General features: G+C 41.8%; 1 non-coding gene across 1 annotated transcript; it reads right to left on the bottom strand.

The window, feature by feature from the left end:
- Positions 1 to 4752: 4752 nt before the first annotated feature.
- LOC141624224 (small nucleolar RNA R71) lies at positions 4753 to 4859 on the bottom strand. Its single transcript, XR_012534035.1, has one exon. It is a non-coding gene; the product is annotated as a small nucleolar RNA R71 (small nucleolar RNA).
- Between the last annotated feature and the right edge of the window lie 6294 nt (positions 4860 to 11153).

Genomic DNA, 11153 nt, shown 5'->3' with positions numbered 1-11153 from the left:
AGACCAAAAATAAATATTTTGGGTCAATTTTATTTAAAATTAATATTGTTCTAGTATTAATAATATTAATTTTATTAAGAGGTTATCTTGGGTATTATTACTGGGGAGGGATTCTATACTTGAATCCTTTGTTCATCCAATATTTGGAGAGCTCAAGAACAAGTGAGTAGGAGAACTCACTTGTGCCCAATAATCCGATATTTCCAATGTAAGAATGATGATTTCTTCTTTATATTTACTTATGTTTGCATGCATAAGATCTATTTAATTTTATGACTAAATTATAATTGAAACATATATGAATATGTTGTAACAATGAGATATAGATTTCTAACAGGAAGACTTACAAAACGTCATGAAGAGGGACCTCCCCAAACCGACCATGAACATGGGAGGTCAAAGGAAGTCAAGCAGTAGCTCAACAGACGAAAAGTAGCAGCTGGAAGACAAAACTACTCGATCGAGTGGATTGGAATAGCTCGATCGAGTGAACTGGCATCAAAAAGTGCTTGATCGAGCAAATTGTTACTCGATCGAGTGATCTGGGTTATGCAGCTTGTCGATCGAGTACTTTAACTACTCGATCGAGTGAATATTATCCAAAAAGTGCTCAATCGAGTAGAAAAACTACTCGATCGAGTGGATACACCTGCAAAACACGCATAAAAAACAAGGAGAATACATAGGGTGCATAAAACAGCGTCTAAAGTTCAACAAAAAGCTAAAGGCAAAGAAATAGTTCAACAAAAATACAACAAAACAGGCCGGGTTGCCTCCCGGAGAACGCAGGTTTAGGAGGTCCCGCACGACCTTTCTGGCATCAATTAACTGGCGCGTTAAGCTCATCGAAGTACAGGACTTCAACACGATTATCTGCTTCATTTGCCTCGTTATAATGCTTCATATATTGCCCATTCACCTTGAACCGATTTACCCCGGGACCTTCTAGCTCAACGGATTCATATCTAGTAACGGCTGTCGCCGTATACGGACCACTCCACCTGGACTTCAGCTTGCCAGGAAATAATCGCAGTCGGGCATTAAATAGCAACACCTTCTGCCCAACATAAAACTCCCGAGGTAGAATTGTTTTGTCATGCCATCTCTTCGTCTTTTCTTTATAAATGCGCGAGCTATCATAGGCATTAAGCCTAAATTCTTCCAACTCATCTAGCTGCAAAAGACGATTCTGACCACACAACTTAGGATCAAAGTTAAGCTCACGAATTGCCCACCAAGCCTTACATTCCAACTCAACAGGTAAGTGACATGATTTCCCATAAACTAACCTATAAGGTGATGCACCAATTGGTGTCTTAAAGGCAGTTCTGTAGGCCCATAATGTGTCTTCTAATTTAAGACTCCAGTCCTTCCGTGATATAGAAACTACCTTAGACAAGATCTCTTTCAACTCGCGATGAGAGACCTCAACCTGACCACTAGTTTGGGGATGATACCCCAAACCACGCCGGTGTTGGACACCAACTTTAGACAGAATGGAAGTTAGTTTCTTTTCTTTAAAGTGCATTCCCCAATCACTAATGACGACCCTAGGGACACCAAATCACTGAAATATGACCTTTTTAAACATTTTTATCACGGTCTTGGCATCACAATGAGGTAAGGCAATTGCCTCAACCCATTTTGACACATAATCTACAGCTACTAAAATGTACCTGTTACCTTTACTAGACGGGAACGGTCCTTGGAAATCAATGCCCCAGACATCGAAAACCTCAACCTCTAAGATACCATTTTGTGGCATCTCATGTCTCTTTGAAATGTTCCCTGGTCTTTGGCAGGCATCACAAGCTGAAACAAAAGACTTAGCATCAGCAAACAATAGAGGCCAGTAAAAACCAGACTGAAATACCTTATCCACGGTGCGCGATGGACCGTGGTGACCACCATAGGAAGAGGAGTGACAGCCTTCTAGGACTCCTTTGGTCTCCCACTGCGGAATACACCGTCTGTAGAGACCATCTGCACATTCCTTAAATAAATAAGGATCGTCCCAAAAATACTGCTTAGCGTCATACAGAAAACGCTTCCTCTGCTGATGAAAAAGGTCAGGCGGCAGCTTGCCACTGACAACGTAGTTAGCTATATCTGCATACCAAGGCTCTTGGTTAACAATAGACGATAATACAGCAAATAAAGTATCGTCAGGGAAAGAGTCATCAATAGGTAAAGAATCTTCGCCTTCTTGTCGCGACAATCGCGACAGATGATCAACTACAACGTTCTTAGCTCCTTTCTTATCTTTAATCTGCAAATCAAACTCCTGGAGAAGGAGTATTGATGTGACCATAATTGGAGCATATTTAGTCCCCGAATTAGCCTTGTTCCCATGCTTTTTAGTGCATATTTGGGTCATTTATTGTCTTTAGTTCTTTGTTTTGCATATTCTTTGAGGTTTTGTGTCCTTGGTAGGAAAGGAGTGCAAACCTTGCATCTTCATGGCAAAACGAGACTAAATTGATTGAATTCAATGACCAAGCATCAAGGAGAGACAAGATTAGAAGGGCTTTGTACATACTATAGTAAATGGGCAATGATGAGAAAAGATCCTTGCATCCCCGAGGAAATCCCCAAGGATCTTATGAAGAAAAAGGAAGAAATGAAGAAGAAATGAAACTGCACAGCAATCCGTGCGGATTGTCTTGAAGACGCCCGTCCTCCACCATCACAATCCGTGCGTCTTCACTCCAAGACGCCCGAGCAGCAACTCCAGAAGAAGCCCGTCTTCTCCCCAAGACGCCCGGGTAGAGACCCACGAATCCGGCCGTCCCGTGCTAAAGACGCACGGATTCCCAGGCAGACAATTTCGTTTCTTCAAGCTTCAAGAAAGATGCCCATCCTTCCAAAAATACCGGCGTTTCCTTAAGTAGGGACTTAATCGTCATTTAAGCCCTTAGTTAACCCTAATTCCTACACCTAATCCCCACTATAAATACCCCATTAGTCTAATTAGAAGAGCATGTTCTTCTTAGCAATCTTTAGTGTAGTTAATATTAATCAAATCTCTCTTTAATATTGTAATCAACAATTAATCAAGTTTTAATACAAGTTTTATTTCCATAATCTCTCTCTTGTTCATCCTTTATTTTGGGTGATTGAAGATTATTTGGGTTATTATTGGGAGATTGACAACCTCTCAATCAAGCATCAAGTAATTCTTTTATTATTTGCTTTATTATTGGAATCATTAGTAGGTATAATTCTCTTAATCCCTTTTTAATTATTGTTAATTACTTTCATTTATTCATCATGTTTCACTATGTTGGTATGATTGACAACCTTGCTAGCATGTTCAACATGATAATGAGTGAGTAGTTCCTTAGCTAGGGTTAATGGGTAATTAGGGGAAACCAACATGGGGAATGATTCATGCTTAAATTAATATGCTTTCATGGTTTATTTGCTTGCTTGTTTTGATCTCAACTCATGCACATGTTATGTTTGATGAAATGCGAGCCTATGAATCCTTTCATTTTTTACCCATCACCTATCTTTTCAATGAGACTTGTAAGACATAAACCAACTCGAGTCTCATTAGACCATGCATGTTGTTGAGTAGGGAAGACTAAGTCGACTTGTAGGTGTTGTACAATCTAATCGATTCGGCTCCGGGACCCAAACTTTCCTAGGATTGTAAGATATAAACCATCTCAATCCATCACAACAATAATTGCTTGCTTATAATTTGAGAACATGTTTGTATGATCAATTCCCATGAATCCCCTATGACCCCATGATACCCTAGTGCTTTTTATCAATTGTTTACATCCCTTTTAATTCATCTTGCTTGTTTACTTTCATTGCTATTTAGTTTAGTGATCTTCTACATCAACCACAATTGTGACACCCCTAAGACACCGCTAGTTACAATAGAAATCTCATCTCAATTCCCGTCCCTTGGGATCCGACCTTTACTTGCCTCTTTACTAATTGTAGAGTTGTTGGTGAAGTTATAAATTGTGTTTTGGTCTAGGTGCTCCTAACGACAAGTAACCGAAAAGATATAGTCCGACCAAAAATGGCGCCGTTGCCGGGGACGGTGTTAACTTGATTTAGATTTTCTTATATTATTATTAGTTGTGTCTTTCTTTGCCTTGGGGAAGTAAAACTCCTCAAGGTTTATTCTAATTGTTTTCGAGTTGTTTGATATATTGCATGTCTAGAAGGTGACAAGGTGACTTGTTACCCTTTGATCGTGAAATTGAAAGAACTTTGACAACCAATAGAAGACTTGCTAGGAGAAACTTGAGAGGTATTGGTGAGGTTGTAGATATTCAACCAACTATTGAGTTCATCAACCCTTTTGCAAGAGAAGGTGAGGAGAACCCAACACAAAATACAACACAAAATCAACCCACAATGCCTAAGTTTTCATAACATTCTGTACCCACCGAGGAGAACCTACCCAATGGTACTCCCACACCACAACATCTAACTGGAAATTTCATAGCCGAATCCGCATTTATCCAATTAGTCGAAAGAAGCCAATTTGGGGGGATGCCTAGTGAAGACCCTCATTCTCATATGGAGGCTTTTTGCGATTATTGTGATGCGATTTCTCAAACCGGTGTAACTCAAGACCAAATTCGATGGGTCTTATTTCCTTTTTCTCTAATTGGCACCGCGAAACAATGGTTGAAAAGCCTTGATAAGGCTACTCTCGGAATTGATTGTTGGAAAAAGTTGGCTCTAGCTTTCTACAAAAAATTATATCGACCGGAAAAGACTAATATGCTAAGAGCTCAAATTACGGGCTTTAAGCAAAGGGATGAAGAATCTTTGTATGAAGCTTGGGAGCGATTCAAAGGAATTTGCCGCTCATGTCCTCACCATGGACTTAGCGAGTGGTTCTTGGTACAATAATTTTGGAACGGTCTTTATGAAGATTCGAGGAACATTCTCAACATGGGATCAAATGGAATGTTCACCGTTGTTGATGACAATCAAACTTGGAACAAAATTGAGGAAATGGCGGTCCATAACTCACAATATAGTAGACCTCGCAAGGCTACTAGAGGAGGGAAGTACGAAGTGGACTCCGTTACTCAATTGGGTGCTCAACTTAGTGCTCATATTGATACCATCAATTTGAAGTTTGAAAAAGCTATGGCTAGACTTGAAGAAGCCTCAAAATCACCAAAGCATCATGTTAATGCCATGACGGCATCTTCATCAATCCCAAGTGGGATATGTGAGAATTGTGGAACTTTGGGACATGACCAAAGTGAATGTAGGGGAACAAATGAACAAGTGAATGCTTTCTAAGCATACAAGAGTGGTACCCCTTATTCCAACTATTACAATGAAAACACCAAGTTCCATCCAAATCTCTCATACAAAAGCCAAAATGTTCAAAACCCTCAAACAACATACACCCCACCTCCCATGAGAAACCAAAATCAAAGACCCTTTTACAACCAAAACAAAGGTTACCAAAATCATTCTCCATACAATCAACAAAATGACCAAGGTTTTGATGTTCAAAAAGCGGTCCTTCAAATGCAAAAAAATCAACAAGAGTTTTTCACTCAAATGCAAAAAGATAGTCAAGCAAAGGAAACCACCATCAACAACATCCTAGCTCACACCAAAATGTTGGAAACCCAATTGACTCAACTAGCATCCTCAAACTCACAAAGACAAAAGGGGCAATTACCACCTCAAAGTAATCCCCCACGACATGAAACAGTTAGTGCCATTCACTTGAGAAGTGGTACAAGGTATGAAGCACCGAAGAAGCAAGTTGAGGATGAATTTGTGGAAGCTAGTGATAAAGAAGAAATTGTGCAAAACTCCAAGGGTGGAGAACCATCAAAAGAAGAAATTTCAAAGAAAAATGAAGACAAGGTCAAGGAGAAGGAGCCCATTATGATTAGACTTCCTTTTCCAAGTCGTCAAGCCAAGCCTAAATTTGATGACCAACTTGGAAAATTTATGGAAATTGTGAAGAATTTGGAAGTCTCGATTCCTTTTACGGAATTAATCAATCACGTGCCGGCCTATGCGAGTAGTGCAATACTTCAAGGGAGTTCACCTCCAAAACTCAAAGATCCGGGAAGCTTCTCAATACCGTGTACCATTGGCGACACCACGATCAACAAAGCCTTATGAGATCTAGGGGCTAGTGTGAGTGTTATGCCGTACTCGGTGAGTAAAAAGTTGGGGATGGGAGAGCTTAAATGCACCAATATTACACTCCAAATGGTCGATAGATCGACGAAGACACCATTAGGGATATGGGAAGATGTTCCCGTACGAATTGGGAAATTTTTCATCCCGGTGGACTTTGTCATTGTTGACATGGAAGAAGATTTCAACATTCCAATCATTCTAGGAAGACCTTTCTTACACACCGCGGGTGCGGTGATTGATGTGAAACATGGAGAGCTCACTCTAGAAGTGGGAGATGAGAGCATAACTTTCAATCTTGACAAGACCATGAGAGCTCCCCGTTTACATGAACCATGTTTTATGGTTGATCATTATAGCCGGAAGGATGATAGGAAGAAGTCGGAATTCCAATGGAAGAAGAAAATTGAAGATGCTCCATTCAAAGAGCAAGTGAATCGTAACAAAGAGAGCTTGCAAAGCTCACCAAAGTCAAGCAATGAAGAGGATGGCCTCATTGGCCAAGACAAGAAAATGGGAGAGTTGTCTCTATCAACTCAAGAGATCTTTAGTGATCAAGTAGATGAAGCTTGTGATCTTTGGGACGATGAGTTTGAAGGGATTTTCAATCCCTATATTGGTAATGCTATCGATCAAGACCGACAACAAGGGCAAAGATCGATTGAAGATCTTTATCATGATAATGAACAAGCTTTTGATTGCTTCTTCAAGGTGTTGAGCAACATCAACAACACCTTGGACATGCCCCCATGACATCTCACTAAAGATGAGAGTTTGGTGGAGTCCTCCCTAAACCACCATTTGTAAATATTTCTAACTCCTTTACTCGCATTTTAATTCTTACATTGCATTTTTGTCATTTTTGGATTTTTATGCTTTGATCAAGATAATAATCATTTTTGAGAGAAGTGAGGGAGGGACTAATGATTTCAATTGATGTGTAGTGCTTTAGCTTAGTGTGGGGATAGAAATTGCCTAGGCTATCCTTGCCTTAGTAGTGCCCCCACAATGAAGAACACGGGATTTTGAAGAATGAAAATGACACGGGATAAGCAAGTACACGGATGGAACTCAATCCGGGTAAAAGGGGCAGAATCCGAGCGTTTTCAAGAGAATCCGCCCGTCTTCAGGCAACCCGGGCGTATTTGTCACAAGACGCCTGTCCCTCTGAGCTGAATTTTTGGAATTTTGGGACTGTTGACAAATCCGGGCGCCCTGCAAAAGAATCCGCCCATCCTCAAAAAGACGCTCGTCCTGAAAGAGAAGACGCCCGTCTTTTTGGCTGAGAAAAACAAGAAAAATCACTGGAAAGGAATCCGCCCGTCTTCAGTGAAAGACGCCCGTCCCGCAGCTGAACAATCCGAGCGTCTTTGCTGAAAAACGCCCGTCTTTTGGCGAGATTCCTGAAACCTGAACGATGAGAATCCGGGCGTCCCGAAGGAAAACCGCCCGTCTTCCCCCTGCAATTCAAATTTTTCGGGTCTTATATAAACCCCATCCCCCATTCATTTCTTCATTCCTTCATTCAAAACACTACCCATAAACCCCAAAACTCAAAACCCTCATCCTCTCCATCACCAAAACAAGATTTCCTCAACCACATTCATCAAAATCAAATCCAAACATCCTTTCAACAACATTTAATCACTCCTCTTTCAACAAAAATCAAACCAAGCACCAAAATCTTCAACATTTTCACTCTTTTCTTGGTTCAAGCATCAATGGCAAGGACAAAAGGAGCAACAAAGGCACCAAAGGCAAAGGCACTCTCAACAAGACAAAAGAGTCTTCAAGCAAAGAAAGCCTCATTGGCTATGGTGGTAGTTAGTTCAAACTTGGAAGTGCAACAAAAACTGTAATACTCCGTATTTATAAGTCTTGGGGTACTCTATCGAGTAGCCCTTACTCTGTCGAGTAAGGGTAAGTTGCGAAATAAAATAGTTTCTGACCTGTTGGGTACTCGATCGAGTAGCTGGGGCACTCGATCGAGTAAGGGAGTACTCGATCGAGTACCTTGGGTACTCGATCGAGTGTCCGGTTTTACGGGGAGTTTTCTCGGGTTTTGTTAATTATGCGATTAAGGTATTTAAGTTCCGTCGTCATTATTCTAAACCACTTTTACAAAACCTAAATTCATGTTTAAGAGAGAAAGCAACAAGTTCATCTTCCTAATCGCATTCTTAGCAATTCCTGGAGTTCAGACGGTCAGTTCTTGTCGTTGTTTATATCGTTGGGTTCCTTGCGTCGAGGGTAAGATCTATGTACCCTTTTTATTGTTTTTCCTTTGATTTGGTTAAACCCTAATTTAGAGATTGGGGGTTTTTATGTGTAGTATGTGATTGGTAGCCTCTATGTGTTGTATGATAGGAGGAGGGTTCATAGAAGAGACTTTTGACTCGGCAGAGAGAGACCGTCTCGATTGTGTGCATACCGGTAGGATTTCCTACTCGATATTAGTCCCATAATGGGATGTTGATTGGTGTAATGTATTTGGTTGTTTGATATAATAGTTGTGTTGTGATTGTGGTTGTGATCGTTGTTGATGGTTCGCGAGGCGTGGCCTCGGCTGAGTGGGGTCACTTGCGGGAGTGGCTTCATGCCCTAGTTTCGCCCTTCGTGGAACCCGCCACGGAAGGGGATGTGCACATTAATGGACAGGGTTATCGCTCACTCTGTGGAGCGGGGATTTGGTGGGTACGGCAGTGCGGTCCCCCACTGGCGTGGCTGGTCCATTGACAGATCGATTGAGATGATGGGAATTGGTTGGTTGTGTGTGTGTACATTAAGTCATCTGTTTATCTTATTGTCGTTATACATATTGATTGTGTGATTAGTACTCGACCCTTGTTGTTTTGTAAACTGCGGTGATCCATTCGGGGATGGTGAGCGATATTGAGCAGTATTGAGATGAGTCTGGGGATAGCTGGGATGCCACGACATGATGATAGGTGTCTTCCGCTGTAGCCTTTAGTTTATTTACATTTCAGTTAGAACAGTCAGTTTGGAATCGTGTATCGTACTTTTGGTTTGGTTTTGAGGATTGTAACTATTCGTTAAACTATTTATATTAAACGTTGTTTCTTCATTGTTGTTTGATTATCGTTGCCTCGGGTAACCGAGATGGTAATGTCTTCATACCTGAGTGGTCCTGGTAAGGCACTTGGAGTATGGGGGTGTTACAAATTGTATTAGAGCGACGATCCTGAAACCTGTAACCAATGAACTTAATGAACATAGGGAGTCAATTAAAATGAACCCGGGGTAAAAGTTGTAAGAGCTAGTGCAAAGGCTTGGGAGACGTCCTAAAGTCGCAGGGGTCGCCCTACAACTTTGAACCGGTCACATGGGGGAAGTGTTTGTCGAGTCGTATGTGTGTTTGGTTAACTTGTGTAAGAATGTGGTGAAATGTGTTAATTGCTGGGTGTTGAAGTAGAAAGTTGAGCATGTGAAAAAAAAAAATGGTGATATGTGGGAACTTGTTGATGAAGATGATAACATGTTGGATGATTTACAAATGTGGCATTTAATAACTTGATGAAACGATCTCGTAGATAGTAGAAAGATGCGTAGCATGTTTATTATAATATAATGTGGTTTATAAGTTTAGCATGTTAGCATATGACGTAACATGCGGGTAGCTTTTATGTATTAGCGTGACTCGATCGAGTGGGACTGACTCGATCGGGTGGGTTTTTAACGATTTTGAGTCCAGAATCGCGTTTTTGGGTACTCGATCGAGTAACTAGGGGTACTCGATCGAGTAGGGGGTCACTCGATCGAGTAGCCTAGATACTCGATCGAGTAGGTAAGAGATCGAAGGTCCGTTAGGGGTCGATGTTTGGGTACTCGATCGAGTATGTTGGGCACTCGATCGAGTAGCCCGTTACTCGATCGAGTGGGTCTGGGAACTCGATCGAGTAGGTTCTGGGGGTCGTGTCTTCGTGTTTTGAAGTTTAGTACGTATGTTCATATCTACCCTTTCTTATATATGTATAGTTTTAAGATGCCGCCCAAGAGAACTCTTTGTATGCGAGAGAGCCGAGCTTATAACCGTGGATGACATCGTTAAGATGTTAGAGCACCAGGATGCTCTTACTGAGACCCTAAAGAAAGTGAATGAGGACAAGAATAAGGATAAGGAGAAGGAGGTTGATCATTCAAAAATCAGCCTCTATATTGCGAGGTTTAACCCGAAAGAATACAAGGGAGTTGGGGAGCCTAATCTTCTTGATAGTTGGGTGAGAGAGATGGAGAACATCTTAGACTTGGTTCATTGTCCCGATGAGATGAGAGTGGAACAGTGCGTTCTATCCGAGGGAGGCAGCAGGAAAGTGGTGGGATTCAGTGAAGGTGAGTGCTAAGGAGATATATACAAACCAGGGCTTACCTGCTATACCTTGGGAGGAGTTTCGTAGGGCTGTGAGGAAGGAGTTTGTACCGGAACATGTGAGGAGTAAGATGAGAGAAGAGTTTGATGGTTTTAAGATGATCTTTGAGATGTCCGTGGTGAGTACTACAGGCTATTCAATGAGAAGTCTAGGTATGCTGAGGATATGGGTTTGAGTGAGGAGAATCTGGCATTGAGGTTTGAGAGGGGGTTGACCTTTAAGATTATGGATAAGTTACCCGTGGGGATCCTTACTGATGTTAAGGAAGCTTATGAGAGGGCTGGGAGAGCGGAGAGGTTGGTGGAGATGGCTCGGGAGAGGTCAGGTGGTGAGAAGAGGAAGTTCGAGAGCGAGGGTGGTGGCCAATCGAATCACAAGAAAGGCAACCACAATCGCCCAAGGGATTTTCTTCTGGTCCGGGTTTAGTCTTTGGGGCTTCCTTTGGGCGTGGGCGTGGAAGTGTGAGTAATAGTCAAGGGCGTTACTGCTATAGCCGTGGTGGTGTAGGCCACAAGAGACATGAGTGCACAAGTGCACCGGATCTTTCCGGAGACCTGCGCAGAGTTTCGCGAGCAAATGCCGGGCCGGATCATGGCCAAACCGGGAAGTCGAGTT

The sequence above is a fragment of the Silene latifolia genome, chromosome X, assembly GCF_048544455.1.
Source record: "Silene latifolia isolate original U9 population chromosome X, ASM4854445v1, whole genome shotgun sequence".
Classification (NCBI taxonomy): domain Eukaryota; kingdom Viridiplantae; phylum Streptophyta; class Magnoliopsida; order Caryophyllales; family Caryophyllaceae; genus Silene; species Silene latifolia.
The sequence above is the reverse complement of the archived record's forward strand: the minus strand, read 5'-3'. Positions and strand labels throughout refer to the sequence as shown.